Source organism: Mus caroli, chromosome 3 (genome assembly GCF_900094665.2).
Source record: "Mus caroli chromosome 3, CAROLI_EIJ_v1.1, whole genome shotgun sequence".
NCBI lineage: Eukaryota > Metazoa > Chordata > Mammalia > Rodentia > Muridae > Mus > Mus caroli.
Window position 1 is genome coordinate 67,466,757 of NC_034572.1, and position 11,707 is coordinate 67,478,463.

Genomic DNA, 11,707 nt, shown 5'->3' on the forward strand with positions numbered 1-11,707 from the left:
TTCTGACTGGAAGAGGCTTGTGGCCCTACTCAGGCCAGATTTCTGCCTCCCCAACCAAAGCAGTCTCAGGTCCCGCGTGATTGGACTGGAGCAGAAGATGTGTTCCACTCACCAGAAGTCTCAAAATCCTGTGGTGGTGGTCGTGGGTAGCTGACAGGTGTCAGCAGACCCTGCGCTCTAGCTACCCAGGTGCTGGTCAGGCCGGAAGAGCAAAAGTAGCTCTTAATACTGCTTATTTTGTCAAAAATTTATTAAGCAAATGAGTAATAAAACATTAAAAAGGTGTGCATCTTCAAAAGGTAATTGTCTAAGCTTTTCAGTGTCCACTATTGAATCATTTCAATAGTTCTAAATTATAAATAACTAGAATACTTGAAGATTATTCTTTAAGATTGGTATCTAGTTTGCATAAACATATAGACCAAACAAAACTACTTATTAAAATAAATAAAACCTTATTTTATACTTTATTTTATATAAAAATATAGTGGGCTATTTTATTCAAAGTTGTTTTATGATCATATTTGTGTATTGAATATGTTCAAATTGCAGACAATAATAGACATTTTAATTCATTATTAATTTTTTGTTATTAAATTTGGACAAGTTTTTTTTTCTGGGGGAATGTATTAGATTTTACTGAAATAAAAAGTAAAACATATGAGACAAAACTTTAAGAAGAACCAAATATTTCATTATAATTTATTTTTTGCTTTATGGCCTTAGTAATACTTATGTTTGTATTTTAATAATTAACAATGTTAGGTTTGCAATTATTTTGGTAATTTTATTATCTTTTGAGATATCCTGTTTTTTGATAATATAAAAATATGAATAAAACTGAACTGAGATACTTGCTTTCTCTGTTTAAATCATAATACTTTTATATTCTTCATACATTATTATATTCATAATATGTTTTATACTTTTGTAAGTATAGACAGGAATACCACATGTAGACACATCATTATTTTTTAGAAAACTTCCTGTAAAGGAATTGTCTCCATCGAAAAGGACTATATCTCTGAAGTGAGTTGATGACTCATATTTTACCAATTCTACTACAATTATTATCTTGATACTTTTTTACAATATATTCATAGACATTTCTGAATTTTTATATATTTTTCTGTAATGCCAATTGAATTTGTCAACTATTTCTTTTCAGTTTACACTGTTGTTTGAAAAAATGAGAATTTATAGTCACTATCATTAAGAGACAAATAAGCAAACCCAAATATATGAAATAAAAGTTTATATATATACATCTATTACAAGCCCATCTACAATTTTATGGAAAAGATGATTATTAGAAAATGTTTACTAGAAAAGGTGTATAAATTTATACAAGATGTGAGGAAATAGGAACTTAACAATTTTGAAGACAGGGTGTTATCTATGACTCTGGCAACCTTACAAACAATTGTTTATTTAAAATTTCTATCTACACCTATATATGGACAAAAATGAGATTTATACCACTGATTATATCTTCTGAAATTGAATATAGAGAATAATTTGAACAATGAAAGCTGTTAGGTTTGTTTTGCTGCTATTAACAAGAACAAAGTAAAAAATGTTGGTGATAAATACAACACTACAATAGAATGATGCAGGAAAGTTTAACTCCAGGAAAGAACAGAGGAATGGATACAGAAATGTGGTACATTTACACAATGGAGTACTACTCAGCAATTAAAAACAATGAATTCATGAAATTCTTTGGCAAATAAATGCATCTGGAGGATATCATCCTGAGTGAAGTAACCCAATCACAAAAGAACACACAAGATATGCACTCACTAATAAGCAGATATTAGCCCAGAAACTTTGAATATCCAAGATACAAGTTGTAAAACACATGAAACTCAAGAAGAAAGAAGACCAAAGTGTGGATGCTTTGCTCCTTCTTAGAATGGGGAACAAAATATCCATGGAAGAAGTTACAGAGACAAAATTCAGAGCTGAAACAGAAAGACCATCCGGAGACTGCCCCACCTGAGGATCCATGCAATTACAACCACCACACCCAGACCCTATTGCATATGCCAGAAGGATTTTGCTGACAGGACCCTCACATACATAGCTCTCTCTTGTGAGTCTATACCAATGCCTGGCAAATAAAGAATAAATGCTCACAGTCATCTATTGGATGGAACACAGGGCCCCTAATGCAGGAGCTAGAGAAAGTACCCAAGGAGCTGAAGGAGTCTGCAACCTTATAAGAGAAACAACAATATGAACTAACCAGTAAACACCCCCTCACCCCCTGAGCTGTGTCTCTAGTTGCATATGTAGCAGAAGATGCCCTAGTTGGCCATCAATGGGAGGAGAGGTCCTTGGTGTTTAGAAGATCATATGTCCCAATTCAGGAGAATGCCAGGATCAGGAATCTGGAGTTGGTAGGTTGGTGAGCAGGGCATGGGGAGGGTATTGGGGGCTTTGGGGATAGCATTTGGAATGTAAATGAAGAAAATATCCAAAAAAATAGACAAAAGAAAAAAAGAAAGAAATGTCCCATGGCTTTATTATATACCTGTATTGTAACGTGTTCTGCTGATCCATTTATCTAATATGACAATTTAATTCCCAGGTTTGATGTAGAGCAGAGTTGAGGCCCAGTGGGAAGAAAGAAATGAGTTTTCAGGATACAAAAGGATATATGTTGGATCTAACTCAGATAATAATCATACAAAAGAACAAAGAGCAGTGGTGTATTGTCACAGAACCTATAACAGAGCCAATAGAACTAGAACCTAAGGTATGATGCCATAGATTTTGAAATTAAGCATCTTGCTAAGTCTTCTGTTTTAATTTAGTATACTTTCATTGAAGTATTATTCAGGACTATACCTCCTCTCCACTCATTTTAAGGTATAGTTATGTATATTTTATTCTGCTTATCATTTTGTAACAGTTGAAATTTTTCCTCTGATATGTTTTAGCTCTAATGTCATTGAAATTTAAAATAGCAGGTTCCTCCATAGGTCCAATATATTTTTAAATAGATATATTCAGTTGCATATAAATTCTATCCTATAAAGAACCATTCCTTAACAGCCTATGTTTTGTTTAAACAGAGCCACAGCTTAAATTAGAAACAGTCAACAGTTATAGCACTATTGCAATGGTCAATATACCTAGACTGGCAGCCCAGTATTATAGCATGCAGGATATAGTACTTTGTAAATCCACTGATGTTTTTCTTCATTAATAAACAAAAATAATGAAAGTAACAAGGTGAGAAGATATTTATTGATCATTTACAAATTAGTCTATCTATGACTTGATACCAATGTTTGTAGTATCTTTACCCTTACGGTCTTATTTTCAAATAATAGTTAAAAGAGCAATGTCAATGGTCTTTTATGTGCCTGTGGGGGCCTCCATAACCAATTACTTGTAGAGAAAGAACTCATACCCAATCGTGATGATTTTATTTAATGACTTAGGTATACTGGGGGAAATATTGCTCCATTTCTTAAGATATTCCCATTTCACATTCTTTAATATATGTATTAACATGCCTAAGGCACATTGGATTTTCATATGGCCATTCCCTACACCGTTAGTGTTGCGTAAGTCCCTCTTTCAAGGTAATAAGTGGAAGGTCACTACAGGTATTCTGATCTGGATTCTTCAAGTGTGAACACACTCACAAACATATGTACATATAGCATACTCACACAGTACACACACACACACACACACACACACTTAAGTATCAACACATGCAAATATCTATCATTTATCTTTATTTTTATCATTCCCTTCCACTTCATGACACTCTTCTATATTTTTTATTTTGTTGTTAATTCCCAAGGTAACCTTTTTAGTCTTCTAGATTAGTTAAGATTTCATTCGCTAGGATATAATACCAGGAATGAAACAAGTTGAGTAGGGAAGGATTTCCTCGGCTTATGTTTCTACATCAGTAATCTATCCCTGAAGGAAATAATTACAGAAACTCACAGTAGGAACCTGGAGGCAGGAGTACATAAGGCCTGTTGCTAACTGGTTTGGTTTCTCTGGTCTTCTTAGCCTCTTTCCTATATAACCCAAAACCACAAGCCTAGTGAAGGTACTACCCACAGAAATCTAGATCCTACCACATCAATCACTAATTAAAACAATGCCTTAATCTTTTTGGTTTGTTTGTTTGTTTGTTTGTTTGTTTGTTTTTAAACAGGGTCTCTCTGTGTAGCCTTGACTGTACTGGGACTCCTTTTTTGATCCAGGCTGGACTCAAACTCACAGAAATCCATATACCTTGGCCTCCCAAGTACTTGGATTAAAGTTTTGTGCCACCATAATTCTAATCTTATATAGGCTTGTTTCTTATCTTTTTAAAATAATTATAATATTTAAAACAATATTAAAATTATATGTTGATCATATTTTTTCTTCCCCATAAGTTCTTTCAGATCCTCTCCCCCCTCTCTACCCATCCAACATTAATTGGATTTATTATAGAGACATTTAATTTAAATTGAGTTTCACTCCTCTCAGATGACTTTAGGTCAAATAAAGCTACCTCACATACCTTCCTTTGTAATGGACTTAGATGTGCCAATTTTTTTAACAGCTTCTCTGCTGTCATCTTGACTAAATCATCATCATCACACATAGCTACTATTGCTGGTAGAGTGGTCTCCCACCAGCACTTTTACTTCCATAACAACCCTTAACAGTATTTTTATTCTCTACACAGTAGTCTTTGAAATAAAATGAGTCATTGTTTTCATTTCAAAACATAGGAAGCACTATGTGGTGGCACAAGGTATAATCAAAGAATCTGGATTTTGAGCCAAGAGTGGGCCACACAGTGAGACTCCTTTTTAAAACCTTACAAAAAAATGTGGAAATCTTCACTCTGTTTTTACAAAGGGACAAAATACAACTGAAAAATCAATCGCTCCTATTATTTTCATCAAACAACTAAAGTCCTCTTCAAAACACTGCTGTAAAACGTCAAAGTGGAAATCAAAGAATTAAACTGAAGTTTTTAATGGGACCAAAGGTTAATAAAATGGCAATTTAGTGAAGTTTGGCAATATGAGTGCTGGAACTCTTCAGAAGAAGTTCCTTAAGGTCATGTTCTTAGAGAAATTACTCCCAGTTCTGGACCTTATTTTAAAGGAACCACACCAGGCAAACAAGGGCTGCTGAAATATCCTCTTGGATTGTACCAAGGTATCTCATAGGAGCATAAGAATATCTATTTTGGAATATCTGCAGAAGAATTCCAAAACAAAAAAATAGTTTCACAGTAGTAACTATATCATAGTTTTGTACCATCCAGATGGGCATTCTGCCTAGAAGATTAACATAGATATTGATTCAGGATACTCAAAATAAAATGCTCTATAAGAGATACACTGTCTCATATGTTTATACTAAAGCCTAAGGCATTATGTTAATGTATGAGATTATATATATATATATATATATGTATATATATATATATATATATATATATATATATATATATATATAGTGTGTGTGTGTGTGTGTGTGTGTGTGTGTGTATGTATTAGTTCTTTCTCTATTCCCTGGGGACTCTGTTATTCTCATATCATCATTTTGTTTCCACTGTTAGTACTAGAGGCATCCTCCTTGGAAACCCTCTGACCACACATCCTTCCTAGAACGTGTCACTCTACTTCCCATATTCCAATTCCAATTCACCAGTCTCCTATATAGCAGACTACCAGCACCAGTTTTCTTGCATTGTAGCTAGATTCCATGAGATGTAACAGATATTAATAATGGAATCAGATTTCTCCTTTGTGTGGATCCTCTTAGTCATCCCACCCTGAACATTTATAGCCAGCCTCATTCATTCCTCTCATTATCTAGAAACAAATTCTAGGTGGGACACTCAGTGTACATTCCTGACGGATGATGAGAAGCACTTGCAATGAAGAAAATCACAGCCTGCACACACTTCTAATGTCCAAACTGGACAGCAACAACAACAACAAAACAAAAAATTTAAAACCACCATGAAAAGACAAAAATAAATATTAGTACCTAGAATTAAACCATAGCAAACCCAGATTCCTACTTAATTCATAATGAATATCAATCAGGACAATATATCTCTGAGAAATATAATATAAACAAGGATATAAAAATAGTCATTATGAATGTGTTCAAGGACCTTAATGAGGATTTGAATAAATCCATTAATGAAGTCTATGAAAACACAAGCAAACAGTGAAGGAAATGAAAACTCTAAGAAATAAGACAAAAACTAGAGAGGTAAGTCTTACTAATAAAGTATAAAAGATAGAATTCTACCACTGTCTCCACCACTTCCATCAGATTCCTGACCGATACAGGTAAGCTTCCCATCCCCTACCCATCGTCCCTGCTTTATGAGCCCTCTAGGTCAAGCCAAGCTGCCCTGAGCAGCCTGCTATGACAGGGGCAACTTCATTCTCCTGCTGCCTCTCTGGCTACCTTCATTAGACCTCAGGCTCCTGAAACATACAGAATTGCAAGTCCAGAACCATAGAGTGCATGACTATCCATCAGAGGCCTACAGCACTAGGTCCATAGAGATTTACACCTCAGCCCAGCACCTAAAGGCCCTCTAAAGGACATAGCCAACAAGACCCAGGGCAACATGAGTCATCCAAAGCACACCTGCCCCGATACAACAAGCCATTAATATCTTAGCACATCTGAAATACAAGTAAATGACCTTAGATTCAAAATTATAAGTCTGATAGAGGACTTTAAGGATGAAATGAATAAATCCCTTAAAGAAATACAGGAAAATACAATCAAACATATCCAGGTCTTTAAAGAGGATACAAATCCCTTAAAGACATACAGGAAAGTNCAATTAAACAGATGGAGGAAGTAAATTAAACTGGGAAAAACCTGAAAGTGGAAATAGATGCAATAAAGAAAACACAGACTGGGAAATCCAGAAGATGGAAAACCTAGAGAAGAGAACAGGAATAACAGATACAAGTATCACCAACAACATACAGAAGGTAAAAGAAAGAATCTCAGGCATAGATAATATAATAGAAGAAACCAGTCACAGAAAATGTTAAAGCTAAAAAGATTCCTGACACAAAACATCCAGGAAATTTGGAATACCATGAAAGGTACTAACCTAAGAATAATAGGAATAGAAAAAGATGAAGGGTCCCAGTTACAAAACCCAGAAAATATTCTCAACAAAATCATAAAAGAAAAAGCTACCAACCTAAAGACAGAGGTGCCTATTAATACAGAAGCTTCTAGATCATCAACTAGACTGGATCAGAAAAGAAAATCCTTCTGCCATAATCCAAACACAAAATCTACAGCACAATGAAGGAATACTAAAGTCAGTAAGAGAAAAAGGGCAGGTTACATATAAAGGCAGACCTATTAGAATTACAGCTGACTTCTTAACAGCAACAAGAAAAGCTAGAAAGACCTGGACAGATATCCTGCAAACTCTAAAAAAACCCACAGGTACCAACCTATACTATTATACACAGCAAAAGTCTCAGTCACCACAAAAGGAGAAAACAATATTTCAAGATAATTCCAAATTCAAACAATATCTATTCACAATTCCAGTCCTACAGAAAATACTAGTAAACTCCAACCCAAGAAAGATAACTACATCCAAGAAAACACAGGAAATAAGTAATTCCATACCAGCTAAAATAAGGAAATCTCTGTCTGTCTGTCTGTTTGTCTGTCTGTCTGTCTCTCTCTCTCTGTCTGTCTCTCTCTCTTCTCTCTCTTTCACACACACACACACACACACACACACACACACACACACACACACAATCATTGGTCCATAATATCTCTCAACATCAATGGACACAATACCATAATAAAAAAAGATGCAGGATAACTGAATGGATGTGAATATAGGATCCAACATTCTGTCTCATACAGGAACATATCTCAGCAATAAAGATAGATATTACCGCAGAGTAAATGCTCGAAAAAAGTTTTCCAAGCAAACAGAAGCAAACTGGAGTATCCATCCTAATATCTAATGAAATAGACTTTCCACCAAAATTAATCAAAGGGACGAGACAGGGAAAGGACACTTCATAATCAACAAAGGGAAATGCTACCAAGTTGATATCTCAATTCTGAGCACTTATGCCTCAAACACAAGGGTACCCACATTTGTAAAAGAAACACTGCTAAAGCTTACATCTCACATAGAACCCCACACATTAGAAGTGGGAGACTTCAGCACCTCACTCTTACCAACTAACAGGACATCCAGACAAAAACTAAACAAAGAAACAATGAAATTAATAGACATGAATCAAATGGACCTAACAGACATCTATACAATATTTCACCCAAACATAAAAGAATATATCATCTCTGCATCTTAGGGATCCTTCTCCAATGTAGATCATCTATTTTGTCACAAAGCAAGCCTTAACATATAAAAGAACATTGAAATTATGTCGTCTTTCTTATCAAACCATCATGGATTAAAGATGGTTTTCAACAACAGAAACACTGGAAAGTCTACATACTCATGGAAATTGAACAACTCACTACATAATAATCTCTGGGTCAGGAGAGACATAAAGAAAGAAATTAAAGACTTTCTAGAATTCAATGAAAATAAAGGCATGTCATACCCAAATTTATGGGATACAATGAAAACAGTGCTAATAGGAAAGTTCATAGCACTATCTGCCTCTTAAAGAAATTGGAAACTTCTCATATCAGCAATTTAAAGTAGTACACCAGAAACCTCTAGGGGAAAAAAAAAAAGAAAATGAAGCAAACACACCAAAGAGGAATAGAAGGCAGGAAATAAGCCCAATCAGGGATCAAATTAATCAGTTAGAAACAAAGGAAACAATACAAAGAATCAAAGAAACCAAGAGCTGTTTCTTTGAGAAAATCAACAAGACAGATAAACCCTTAGCCAAACCAACTAAGACCCAGTATCTAAAGAAACAAACCAAATATGAAAAAGGAGACATAACAACTGACAATGACCAAATTCAAAGAGTCATTAGATCTTACTTCAAATACCTGTACTCCACATGATTGAAATATCTTAATGAATAGACAGCTACCTATATAAACATCACTTTCCAAAGTTAAGTCAAGATCAGATAAACTATGTAAACACCCCTTAGCCCCTAAAAAAATAGATGCAGTCATTAAAATATCAATAAATAAATTAAAAAAATTTAAAAAAAAGCCCAGGTGCAGACTCCTACCAGCCTTTCAATGAAGAGATAATTCTAATACTACTCAAATTATTCCACAAAATAGGAACAGAAGGAACAATATCAAACAGATACCACAGTTACTCTGATACCTAAACCACCCAAAAACTCAACAAAGAAAGAGAACTGCAGACCTATTTCTTTTTCTAATATTTGTAGCTAAACTGCTTTGGTTCCTGACATGTCTCACATACACTGTACCTACCTAAGTCGGGCCACTTTCCTGGACCTGTACATGCCAGAAGGCCTTTAAGTTTCATCTCTCGGCTTCCCTGTTATGGAAATTGTCCTCTTCTTCCCCTGTCTCCCCATCCTTTGCCTACACAATCTAAAAGGCCCATCTCTGTCTTTCTTTCCAGCAATTGCTATACTGCAATTCTTTATTATCAATTGAAGTCAACTGTGGACAGGGATTCTCAGGTCTGGAAAAGAAGCTTTGGGAGCCAAATTAAGGCAAAGCCTCAGATACATTCCCAAATAACATTGATGCAAAAATACTCAATAAAATACTTCCAAAATGAATCCAGGAACACATCAAAGGTATGATCCATTAAGATCAAGAAGGCTTTATCCCATGGATACAGGGATGGCTCAGTATATAAAAATTGAGCAACATAATCCACCATATATACAAAGTGAAAGAGAAAAAATCACATGATTATTTCCTTAGATGATGAAAAAGCCTTTGATAAAACCTAACAGCCTTTCATGTTAAACATATTATAGAAATCAGGGATACAGGGCACATTCTTAAACATAATCAAAGCAATGTACAACTCTATAGCCAACATCAAACTAAACGGACAGGAACTTAAAGCAACCCCACTAAGATCAGGGATAAGACAAGGCTGCCCACAGTCTCCCTATCTATTCACTATTCTAAGTCAGAGTAATAAAACAACTAAAAGAGATCCGGGTTATGGAAATTGGAAAGAAAGCCTTCAAAGCATCACTAACTACAGATGATATGATAGAGAATATGAGCGGCCCAAATAATTTTTTCAAGAGAACTCCACCTGCTGAAAAACCCCTTCATCAAAGTGTTTCGATACAAAATTAACTCAAATAAATCAGTAGCTCTCTTTACAAATGAGATACAGGGACTGAGAAAGAAATCATAGAAAAAAACACCCTTTAGAATAGCCATGAATAACTCAGAATGTTTTGATGTAATATAACTAAGCAAGTGAAAGATCTGTAAGACAAGAACTTTAAGTCTCTGAAGAAACAAGTTAAAGAAGATATCAGAAGATAGAAAGACATCCCATGCTCATGGGAAGTTAGGATTAACAATGAAATGGCCATTTTACCTAAAGCAATCTACAGATTCAATACAATCCCCATCAAAATTCCGATACAAATTTTGTAGAAAGAACATTCTCAACTTTATATGGAAAAACAAAACAAAACAAAACAAAAAACCAAAAAACCACAGACTAGCCAAAATAAACCTGAACAATAAAAGAACTTCAGAGCAATCACCATCCCTGACCTCAAACTGTACTACAGAGCAACAGTGATAAAAGTGAATAGTATTGGTACAGAAAAAGATACATTGGTCAATGGTATCAAATCAAAGACCCATAAATAAAATCACACACCTTTGGATGCTTGATTTTTGATGAAGAAGTCAAAACCACATAATGTAAAAATGAAAGCATTTCATCAAATGTTGCTAGACTATCCGGATATCTACATGTAGAATGAAAATAGATTCATATTTACCAGCCTGCACAAAGCTCAAGTCCAAATGGATCTAGGATCTCAACATAAAACTGGATACAATAAATTTCATAGAAAAAATTGTGGGAAATACCTTTGATTGGATTAGTACAGGAGACAATTTCCTGGACAGAACAACAATAGCTCAGACTCTAAGACCAACAATTGTTAAATGAGTCCTCATGAAACTTCCAGGCTTTTGTAAGGCAAAGAACACTTGTCAATAGGGAAAATTGGCAGCCCAATGATTGGGAAAGGATCTACACCAATCCTATATTTCACATAGGACTAATGTCCAAAATTTACAAAGAATTCAAGAAGTTAGCCATTGCCAACACAAATAACTCAATTAAAAATGGGCTAAAATTTTTACGGTCACTTATATATACTATTATATCATCTGCAAAGAGTGATATTTTGACTTCTTCTTTTCCAATTTGTATCCCCTAGATCTCCTTTTGTTGTCTAATTGCTCTGGCTAGGACTTCAAGTACAATGTTGAAGAGGTAGGGAGAGAGTGGACAGCCTTGTCTAGTCCCTGATTTTAGTGGGATTTCTTCCAGCTTCTCACCATTTACTTTGATGTTGGCTAATGGTTTATTGTAGATTGCTTTTATGATGTTTAGATATGGGCCTTGAATTCCTGATCTTTCCAAGACTTTTATCATGAATGGGTGTTGGATTTTGTCAAAGGCTTTCTCAGCATCTAACCAGATGATCATGTGGTTTTTGTCTTTGAGTTTGTTTATATA